This window comes from Parasteatoda tepidariorum, unplaced genomic scaffold (assembly GCF_043381705.1).
Source record: "Parasteatoda tepidariorum isolate YZ-2023 unplaced genomic scaffold, CAS_Ptep_4.0 HiC_scaffold_771, whole genome shotgun sequence".
NCBI lineage: Eukaryota > Metazoa > Arthropoda > Arachnida > Araneae > Theridiidae > Parasteatoda > Parasteatoda tepidariorum.
Genome location: NW_027261905.1, coordinates 20,688 through 31,871, shown reverse-complemented (window position 1 = coordinate 31,871; position 11,184 = coordinate 20,688). Strand labels below are relative to the sequence as shown.

Here is an 11,184-nt window from a genome sequence, read left to right as displayed (position 1 = left end):
ATATATAGTCATTTTTAGCTTTTGATTTGTTTTTAGCTTGAAATTTAAAAAAATTAAATTTTTAGGAAAAGCCAACATTTAGGGCTACTATGACTTAATGTTGGCTTTCCAGCAAGCAAGGAAAATTTAAAAAATATGTGTTTTAAACATTAAAAAGGAATTTGATTAAACTTTAGCATAATATATATAAAGATTAGTAATTTTTTCTTGTGTGATAAATTTCAAAGCATAAGATACAGAGGCCAACGTCACAATCTGGACTATAGTACCGAGTTTCCTTCCTACATCTCTTAATGTTTTCATCTTTATTGTTGTGTAAAATGAGAAATAAAATGTTTTCCGGGCAAAAGAAATGAATTATTCTTATTTTATTCTTATTGGCGCATTACTACTGAATACTCTAGCCCGTCAATATCACGGGAGCAAGAAATAGCGGGCGAAAACTAACTCCGTCATTTTCACGGGAGCGAGAAGGAAGGGGATAATCAGGACTCTACTGTATACATACAGCACAAAAAGGATAAAAAAAATTTAAAAAAAAGAATTTCAATACATTTTGTATATATATATATTACTAAATTTATATGTATAATATGAGGATAAAATACAAGAAAAAAAATATTTTTAAGGAAAAGGAGAAAAATTAATAAATAAAAGTTTTTTAAAAATATTAAAAAGTTGGAAAACAAAAATTTTAAAAGATATAATGTCATTGTTAGCTTACACGATTACATCCACAGAACAGAGTCCTTTCTAATATTGTATCGTATGAAGCAAAATACATCAATACAATACGTTAGAAGCACAAAAATGCTTTACTTAAAAAATATTTTTTCCCCTGTTTTCTTTGTAGTTTATCTTATTTTATAGGTTCTGCAGCGTATGTGTGGAAAAATAAAACTTCTCAATTTTCTTTAATAATCTTTTTTCTTGAATTATAGAATTATTTCTCTATTTAATGTGTTCATATATATATATGTATTAATAGTAAGACATTTCCCCTTCGCTCTTTGTGGGAATTGTGCGACCTATTTAATAAACCAATTAAAATTATTAAGATTTCCCTTATTCCCTAAAATGAAACATTTTACAGATTTACTTTGCAAGATTTTCCCTAACTTATATTGAGAAACACAACATTTCGTGACCACACTTTGATGAACGTTTTCTGTCTAATAATTAATAAATAAATTTCGTACCCTCCTTCTCTGCCTAAGACCTGTTTTTTATCCTTCCACTCGGCAACGACGTTATAGATATATGAAAAAAGACTTTACCAAAAATAATAACATAACATGTGAGAAATAGCACACATAAAAGACAGGGAAAATAATCTAAACATAAATTTTAACTAGGGCAAAAAAATAAAAAAAGATTTGGAACAATTAAGTGACGTGAATGTCCCAAACTCCACTCTTACAAAATTTTGCAAGCAAATATTGATAGAAAATTTGGATCATAAATGACTCACCCACTACCCACAATATTCTTGGGTGGGGAGGAGCTGACCTGACACTCATACAGGCCCTCATCTGCCACTTGTGGATATTTAATTGCCCAATTATTTGCATGTAAACACTTTGGAATCGAGTGTCACTTGTGTAAGTATACTCTCCAACAGATGAAAATTCTAATCCAAGACACCTAAAAAAATAATAAATTTATTATACAGGGATGAGATTGGCCAAAAGCTGAATTTCCAAGCAAGTAAATTTTATGTGTGTGCAATCGTTTAATAATATATTACAGATAATTTAAGATAATAAATAACAATGTGTTGACAGAAAATTGTGAATTAATTTATTATTAAATAAATGATTACATCAATACTTAACATTTAACAAAAACTAAAATTACCAATTGAAAAAATAAGCTAGAAATTATATTTTTCTTCAGTTCTCATAAGAGACAATTATTACGTGAGAAACTGTATGATTTAGCAAATTAAAACTACTGAGAACATACATTAACATTCCATTTCTTTTAATTAATACTACTGTCTGATATATTTGCTGTAAATCACGTACTTGATTTACAGCAAATATATCAGTAACGTGACTTTTTAAATTATTTAGAAAAGAAAATAAATTTTTACAATTGGAATCACTATGTTCATATTATAATGTAATCTAGCTAGAGCACTGTGAAACATATCAATAACTGTAAAGTAGGAATAAATATTAACTCCTTAACATACAAAAATTTCTATTTTAGTTTGAAAAATTAAATGATAATCAGTAACTGTTTAGATAATTATTTTTCAATTTATTGCATAAATACATTATACATACAACACTATTTTTTAAATTTTGGATTTTGGTGCTGAGTTAATTAACTCTTTTTTCAAAAAAAATTTTTTTATCACTTTTTAAATTATTGCTTTTGTTAGCTATATCTTTTATGTTCGCTATATCCTTTTTTGTGTTTAATTTCCGATTGCTGAAAATGCATCATGTTTCACAAAGCAAGCAAAAAATCCTCTAATAAGATCAAATTGTGTGTAATGCAGCTTGTGAGTGGTTGTTGCTTCAGTTGGAAAAAGTTTTATATATTCTTGTAGTAATAGCAAAACTGACACAAACCAGGGTTGCCGCTCAAATCTGGAAAAAAAATTACCTGTTCAAATTATACACAATATATTAAGAGGAAACAACAATTACTGTGCTCCTGTGTGAGCTATATTGGGCTAACTATATTTATTAGTTTCAATTGCTGGAAAAACAGCTGAACATACTTAAATAATGCTATAGTAAATTAAATAGTTTAGTATAGCTGAAATATCATGGTTAAATATCCTGCATCGAGTGGTCACCATTTTTTAAAAGGCAAAAATAAGAAATAAAATTCCCTGTATTTTCCCAGTATGCAAAGAAAAAATCAAAATTCCCTGCATTTTCCCTGTTATTTTAGGAGATTTTTAAATTTCCTGTATTTTCCAGGTTTTCCCTGTTCTCCCTGTGGAGTGGCAACCCTGCAAACAGATTGGTGATTTAGTTGTTAGTCCGTCTTCAAACATCTTTTGAGAAATCATACTTTTTATTCTTTGCATGCACAGAATGTAAGTTTTGAATATATTCTCTTCCAGTTTCGCTGATATTGTAATGCCCAAATATACTAATAATCGTTGATAAAAAAAACAGTCACCTTTATAGCAACTAATTCAAGAAAACACGAAATTACTTTTAACAGGAATTGCAATAGTTGATCTTAAAATCGCGTGAACACAAATTGCAATCTTGGATTTTTAAATCATGTGAATATAAATCCCGATAATGGATTTCGAAATCACATGAATATGAAACTCGATATTAAATTTTGAAAATGAGAAAATACAAACTGCGATATAGAACTTTTAAATCGCGTAAATACGAATAACGATGCATAATTTTTAGATCGTGTGAATACGAATCCCAATGCCCTATTTTTAAATCACGTATAAATACGAAAATCGATGTTTGATATTATAACCGCATGAGCGAATCACGACATTGGGTTTTAAAATTGTGTGAATACAAATTGCTACATGGGTTTTTAAAAACGCTTGATACAAATCGCGATATCGGATTTTTAAATCTCGTAAATAAGAATCGCAACGTGCAACTTTTAAATCATGTAAATACGAAAGCTATGTTTGATACTAAAATCGCGTGAATAAGAATCGAGATATTTGCAGATTCCGGACTTTAGCGTCGGTTGAATTACGAAAATACGAGCTATCTGGCAAGTGGGTAAAAAATCGGAAAAACTTATCTTCTGCGATTAAAAGCGAAGAAAATAGCTATGCAGTTCGAATTTTCTGTTTATCTTTAAAAATTGGAAATAAATATAATTAGTTTATTCCAACGGCTGAAAAAGCGGAATATTTATTTAAAAAAAAAGCTACATTTTTAAAGAATCAGAGTTTTCGTTTAAAAGGCTGAATTTCGATCGACAAAGGTGAAATATTTATAATAAAAAAGCTAAACTTTTGGAGACTCGGAGTTTTTGATTAAAAGTCTGAATTTCGAGAGACATAAGTGAACAAAAAGCGGAAAAATCTCATCCCTGATTATATTTACGCAATTCAGTACCAAGGTACCAATACATATCTAAAATTGTTGTTGTCTTTTTTATTTTTTACCAAAACACTATTTAATAAGCAAGTATCATGTGCAAGAAAAATGAGGAAACCTGGACAATATTATAAGATATAACATGCAGGGGTGATTGTGGGCCCAACTCAAATATCCTGAAAATTTCTGAGTAAAATCATTCAAAAAATTAATATCTTTATAAATTTAAATAATTGAAATTTTCAAAACATGATATTATAAATGAATTATATGCAGCATAATTTAAATGAATAATTATGTGTAAGTTTACTTTTATCTTCAATCACATTTATCATTCTATCAGAAAAAATATTTACAAATAAAAGAGATGCCAAGTACAAATTCTAGTTCCTAAATTTTTAAATAAAATATACAAGAATTTTTATAAATATATGTGATCGATGATTTCTTGAAACATCAGGACTTAGGATTTCCGGAAACTTTCGGATTGCAGTTAGCGAAAGATCCGGAAATCCGGATTTTTTCCGAAACACAATCGCCTCTGAATATGAAACTTTTAACACAGGGTGCGTAGCCAAATCTTTAAACAAAAAATAAGCATTTTTTTAACATTTAAAAATATTTTTAAGCACTATATACATTAACAAAATGCAAAATAATTTTCAAAGACTTTAAATGACCGCGATAAAATAACTAGTCTCTGACAATGAAATCTTTTCTTGATTACATTAGTCATTATAAAATGATCAAGAGATTTTTTGATTCGATATCAGAGGGTGGAAATGAGGACTGAAGTTGAGAATAATTTGCAAAATGCAGCAGAGTTGCACATAAGAGTGCAATAATCTCACTGAAACTCAGCTGAGTAGATGCACAAGAGGACTCGTAAGTATTTAATCAAACATGTAAAATGATTGGTGCTTTCATACGTTATGAACCAAGAGTACACCGAAGTAGAGTGTGGTACAATAATGGTTTGGGAAAACTTTGAATAGAACAATGAGAAAATCACGCTTTTGCATAATACATGGCGAAAATCGACAAGATAAAGAAAAAAATTTCATTTTCAAAAAGGGAAAATTAAGCACTTCTTAAAAATACCCAATAAAAAAAAGCAGTTTTAAGGTCTTTTCAAAAACGAAAATTGAAAATAAGCACCTTTAAGCATTTTTTAAAAACGCTACACACCCTGTTACACCTGAAATCAAATCTGAAGGAAAATGATAAAATTAGGAAATGGAACAAGCAAAATATATCAAATTTTAGAAAGAAAAATTATTGAAAGTTGACCAGCTGGTAAAAAGAAAATTTCTAATAATGTTTTAGCACTTGATACTATTCCCTTGATTACATTTTCTGATTTTTTTTAAATCAAATTTCTTTCATTCACTGTACTTTAATTTTAGAAGCATTAAAAATGTGGCTTTTCCTACTTTTTCCAAATGAAATTTTTTTTAAAAGACATTAAATTAAAATATAAAAAAAACTGGTTTACTGTGTAAAAAATAAATCAGATTCTAAGTGAGTTGTGAATTTAATTTATTATGAGAGTTAAAAAAATTTAATTATGCATAGTCATTTAGAAAAATTAATATGATTTAAAACTATTGAATTCAAATAATTTATCTCTGAAATAGGAATTTCAAAATGTACTTGCAAGTAGGTAAAAAATATAACTGAATCCTTAATGTAAAATAGTACAGGAGAATGGCTCACCTTGGGACATTTTTATTTTTGGCCTTAAATTTCAAATTAACTTTTAGTTCTTTTAGATTCAAATAAATTTCAGCATCACCTAACCTTGGAACACATTTTGATTCTATTGATTGAGCAGTTAGGAATTTATTAAGATTTTTATTTTTGAAGCATGTTTCATTACTTTATATAAATGTTTAATTAGTTGTAAAAATAATTTTTAATGAAGTTATTTTTAATAAAGGATAATATAATGAAGTATAAAGCTTTCCCTTTAGAAGTTATCAAATTTAATTGTTCTAATGCTAAGCCTAAAAGTATGAAAGTTTACAATTTCATATTAAGTATTTAGTGCACCTCGGGACAGATGAAGGTGGCCCACCTAGGGACGCTACATATACAAAATTAATCCTTATTAAAAAAAAGATTTTTAACAAAAAGATAATGTGCATGCAAAATATTTTTTAATTTATATAATCTTTGTTTATTAATAGTTATTATTTCTTATTTTAGGAATTCATTAGACTTGAATAATAACAAGAAAGCAAAAAGTATAAAATAATGCAGCAGTTGTTGCTAACAATGTTGAAAAAGCTGCCGCAAATTTTATCAGAGGAAATGACTTATAAGAAAGCTGTTGAATTCTACATTATTAGTAAGACCATTTTGAACTGCCTTTTTATTTCCTTTTTTTAAAAAAAAGAGAGCAGCCAAATTCTAACTTTCAATATATTTTAAATATACAGATTTGCAAAATATTCACAGATGAGGAAGAAACAAATTTGGTACACTATATATAACAAGCCTCCAGGTACCATTAAGGATTAACAATATGTGATGCACATGCACAAGAGTGTGCTTCGCCAAACCAAATGAACATTCCTCCAAACCGAGAGAATGAAAAAAAAATCTAGGAAAATGAGGATTTATTGCTCTCAGAATTAGTGAGAAATACATTCAGAAGAAAACCAGTAATTAGTGATTTATGCAATGACAACAGTGATGATGATGCTTGCAGCTTAAATGAAATGAACAGTGAAAGTGACTACAAAATATTTAATAAGAAAAAAGTTCATCTACAAAAAATTAGTGAAATAAGATTACATATTAGAGATTTTGCTCTTATCAAATTTGCTGGTAAAAGATCTGATGCTGCCTTTGTAGGTTGCGTTGAAAGAGTTGATGGATATGAGTAAGAATTATCAGTTTTGAGAAGAGTGAATCAATCTGTAACATTTATTTATCCCAAAAAAGAAGACAAATCATACAAAGATTTAAATGACATTTTGTTAAAATTTAAAGAAGCAGAGCAAAGTACTGAACGTTCTTCAGGTTTGCTATTTGATTCTGAACAACTGGATTTGCATACAAGAAGTTGAAACTAACAAAATAAAACTTTATTAACAAAATTAAAAAATGTAAATTTATTTAGTTATACTATTTTTAGAAAATTTCTACTTCATTTTTCGCATCTTCTTAACTGTCCCAAGGTGCCCCACTAGGAGGTACAACTTGGGACAGATAACAAGGTAACTAAACATTTTTTAAAATTTTTCTAAGACAGATATAAAATTAAAACCTAGTTAAAAATGTTTTCAAATGTTACAAGAATACCTGGTAAAATTTTGACAATAATTTATCAAAATAAAATGAAAATAAAAAAGTGTCCTAAGGTGAGCCACTCTCCCCTATACATCTTTCTCCTTAATTAACACTTAATAAGTATATTGTATTGACATAACAATTATTATGTAATTAAATGACATAACAACTAACAGTGAATATTATGAACATCAAACTAAACTCCAATTTGCCAATTCACCATACCAGCTATATGACTACTTTAACAGGTTATTTGAAATTTTGCACAGAGTGATATATTTGATGACAGCATAAACATTATTTTAAAATACAAAAAGATTTACAAAGCAGCTGTCCTTTTACAAAGCAGCTAATACTTATTGGCCATTCACAACAAAGTACCTTGCCTGCTTAATTTAGTGAACAATTCTGTATAATATTAATAAGAATCAAAAGTAGTAATATGAATGAGTAGCTTAAAAAACATACTGAATTGCGTATAAATTTTAACCAGAGCAATGTATTTACTATATATATATGTTCAGTAAGAAGAAAATATTGATTAAAAAAATTAAACAAACTTGAACGATGAATGTTTCTCCACCCCATCCAGGTGTTGTTCCAATCATACTCATATAACATTCACAAAATTGTGTAGTCCGTGACACACACCCTGAAAATGCAAGCAATCATAATTGAGTACACTTTCTTATTATTACTTTCAAATTATTTGTAAAAATAGAAACAAAAAAAAATTGGACAAATGTAAAAAAAAAAAAAATTGTCTGTTTGTTTACATTAAAAAAAATACATTTGATTTTAGTAAACCAAAGCCTAAAGAGCATGGCTCCAAGCCTTTTCAACCCACAAGCCATAAATATTCTTTGATCAATAAAATTTATAGTTTCTATGTGACATCCTAATTCTTAATTTGATGATGATTCTTTTTATCAATGCACTAAAAAAAAACTATAACAGCACAGATCAAAAACTTAAATAATGATATCATATTTGAAATTTAGGGACCACTTTCAAAGCATTTAGTTGAAGAGGTATCGAAGGTGCCAAAATCCTTTTTCAAATCACTACATTAGACTGTCCTTTCATAATATCATTTTAACAGGGTTGCCACTCAAATCTGGAGGGGAAAAAATTCCCTGTGTTTTCCCTGTACATATTATACACAATATATAAAGAAGAAACACAACAATTTCTGTGTTCTTGTGTGAGCTAACTATATTTATTAATTTAAATTGCTGGAACAGCTGAATATACTTAATGCTATAGTAAATAAATAGTTTAATGTAGCTGAAACATCATCCTTAAATATCCCATAGATTATGCATTGAGAGGTCACCATTTTTTAAAAAGAAAATAAGAAACGAAATTCCCTATTCTCCCTGTAGAGTGGCAACCCTGTTCAAGTTACCCTAGATAATTAAAGATATAAATATTTTATCCATGTAACTTTTATATTGTTCATTTTCAAATAAAAATTAAAGGTTGAGCATCACATTTTTGCATCTTCCTTCACACAATAACTTGATGAATAAAAATCTCTATACAAAAATATTGCACTTGCAAACAAAACATTTCAGCTTTATAATTAATCAGTTATAAAAATTTTGATCAGTTTTCTCATCATTTAGAACGATTGTGGTAAAAACAAAAATGTAAATTTTTGAAGTTGAATAAGAGGTTGAAGTTGAGTAAATCTTTAGGTCAAGAGGGTGCAGGGAAGGGACAAATGTTTTTATTTCCTACTATGTGTCGGAAAGAATCTGTTTTCTGACAATAAGTTGCTGTCAAGCAAACATAAAGAAAGGGCATGCTGAATTTGTTTTCTCTATGAGTTTTGAAGGGGAAATGCATAGTATACGCATATCAGTGAACAAATAGAAGGTGAAAAAGAAATAAAAAAGAAAAATACATCCCTATACTTTACTCAGAAAAAGTAAAAAAAGTGACATGGAAATACAAAATATTAATAAGAATATGAAAACGATTAAAATACCGCTATTGTTTATTCAATAAAGTAAGAATAATCAGTTTCCTGTGTGAAAAAGCAAAACGCTAAAATTTTAAAAAGAAAAAAGTTAAATTGTAAACTAAAGAGAAGGATACTATACTAAAAAAATATAAAAATTTAAGGGTAAAATTTTCAACTACATAATGTTTAGATATGTTGTAACCATTTATTAACTAGGCAGCTGTTAACTTAAACAGTTAGATAAAAAAAAAAGCTTGGAAACAATTTTAGAAATTGAAAATAAATTACTATTTGCTACATTTTATAAAATAGTTACCAATTTTATTTGTTTGAAAATTTAGAAAAAAGTGTAATTCTGTATAACTTTTAAAATTTCTAATACACTTACCGAAAACAAAGTTAGAAATTGATTAAAAGCAAACACACATACAACAAATTTAATGTAACAGAAAAGTAAAGATAATTTTAAATTTATCCTCGTTCATGATAACATTTGGAAATGTGACATCAAATCTAGGGCAGCTTATAGGTCCCTTCTTGCTTAGAAAGCAACATATCTTTTGCAGAAATTTCTCATTATGTTTCTCTAAAATAAGTCAGCAGATACACACGAGAAAGTCGAGTAAAGATGTAGCCAAATGTTACTTATTCACGGCTCTAATAATTATATTTATTCTTAAGCTTATTAGCTTAAATTTTTTTTGTATGTTTCATTTTCTTTACAATGGTTTGATTCTGTTCGGAAAAAATTGCTCTCGACATTTCATTTCAATAAAGTTTTAAATTTCACTATGAACATTTCTTCAGAAATACAATTTTCTTTTATTGACCTGGTTTTTTTTAATACAGTGAACTCTCCCTACTGCAATATCCAACAATAACTCCCTAATAACAGAACATAGAACAATAACTCCCTTTATTACGTTAATATTTCGTGGTCCCGACAAATTTGCATATGAATTAATGTCATATTCCTCTCAATCAGTGTTTTCATCATAGAAAAAAAATGGGTGAGAATTTCTCACCCTTTCTCAAACACAGGGTGAGATTTAAAAAAGTTAAGTGAGATTTCTAAAAAAACACAAAAACTCTTGAAAAAAAAATCATTTCTTTAATTATAATACATTTTTAACTTCTTCTACTTTTTAAAGCATTGAATATTTTTGATGCATCATCATAGAAGACTTTGCCTTTACAAGGTCCATCTTGCATAAGTGCATAAAAACGTCTTACATGAAGAAACCTTACCTACGGTAAATGCGTGGTTGCGGACAAATGTGTTCTGAAAGGGGTTGTGTTCTGTTGTTCGAAAAGGTTCTGAACAATACTGGTAAATAGGGAAGCTAGGTAATGGGGCAGATGTTGAAAATAATGAAAGATCCAGTAAGAAAAGTGAAACGGATTTTATTCTAAATGGCGTAATTCGAAGCTTTTTCCAAAATGCGAGAAATTCGCGAATTTTGAAATTGATTTATAGAATGCGCGAATTTCTCGCGGTAATCATTTTTTAATGCGAGAAAAGAAAAAAATATGCGAGATTCTCGCGCTGTAGTGAAAACACTGTCTCAATATTATGATATTCTCTGAAGCAATAAGCCGCTGTAAAATAATTTTTTTTCTAAATTTCAACCATATTTTCTCCATTTATAATTGGTTTTCAAATAATGTTAAAAAAATCTCATTTCATCATCTTTTGCCATTTTTTCCACCTTTTCTGACCACCTCAAGAAGTTCCATCCTTAGAATCGCCTCCCTTATCTCTTTAAGGAGTCACAGATGCAACATTCCTATTTGATTTCATTCCCTTTATGTCAAAAGCTGATCATGAGTCACAAATGACCGCAAGCATCACATTAACAGCTTTTT

General features: G+C 28.4%; 1 long non-coding RNA gene across 1 annotated transcript in view; it reads right to left on the bottom strand.

Annotated features, from left to right (window-relative positions):
• LOC107450524 (uncharacterized) overlaps nt 1-10,292 on the bottom strand; it is a 26,833-nt gene extending 16,541 nt beyond the window's left edge. Inside the window, exons 1-2 of the long non-coding RNA XR_011636019.1 lie at nt 7,910-10,292; nt 1,472-1,644 (exon numbers count right to left, since the gene is read on the bottom strand). This is a non-coding gene — a long non-coding RNA (uncharacterized lncRNA). The remainder of the gene's footprint in view (nt 1-1,471; nt 1,645-7,909) is intronic.
• Nucleotides 10,293-11,184: the final 892 nt, after the last annotated feature.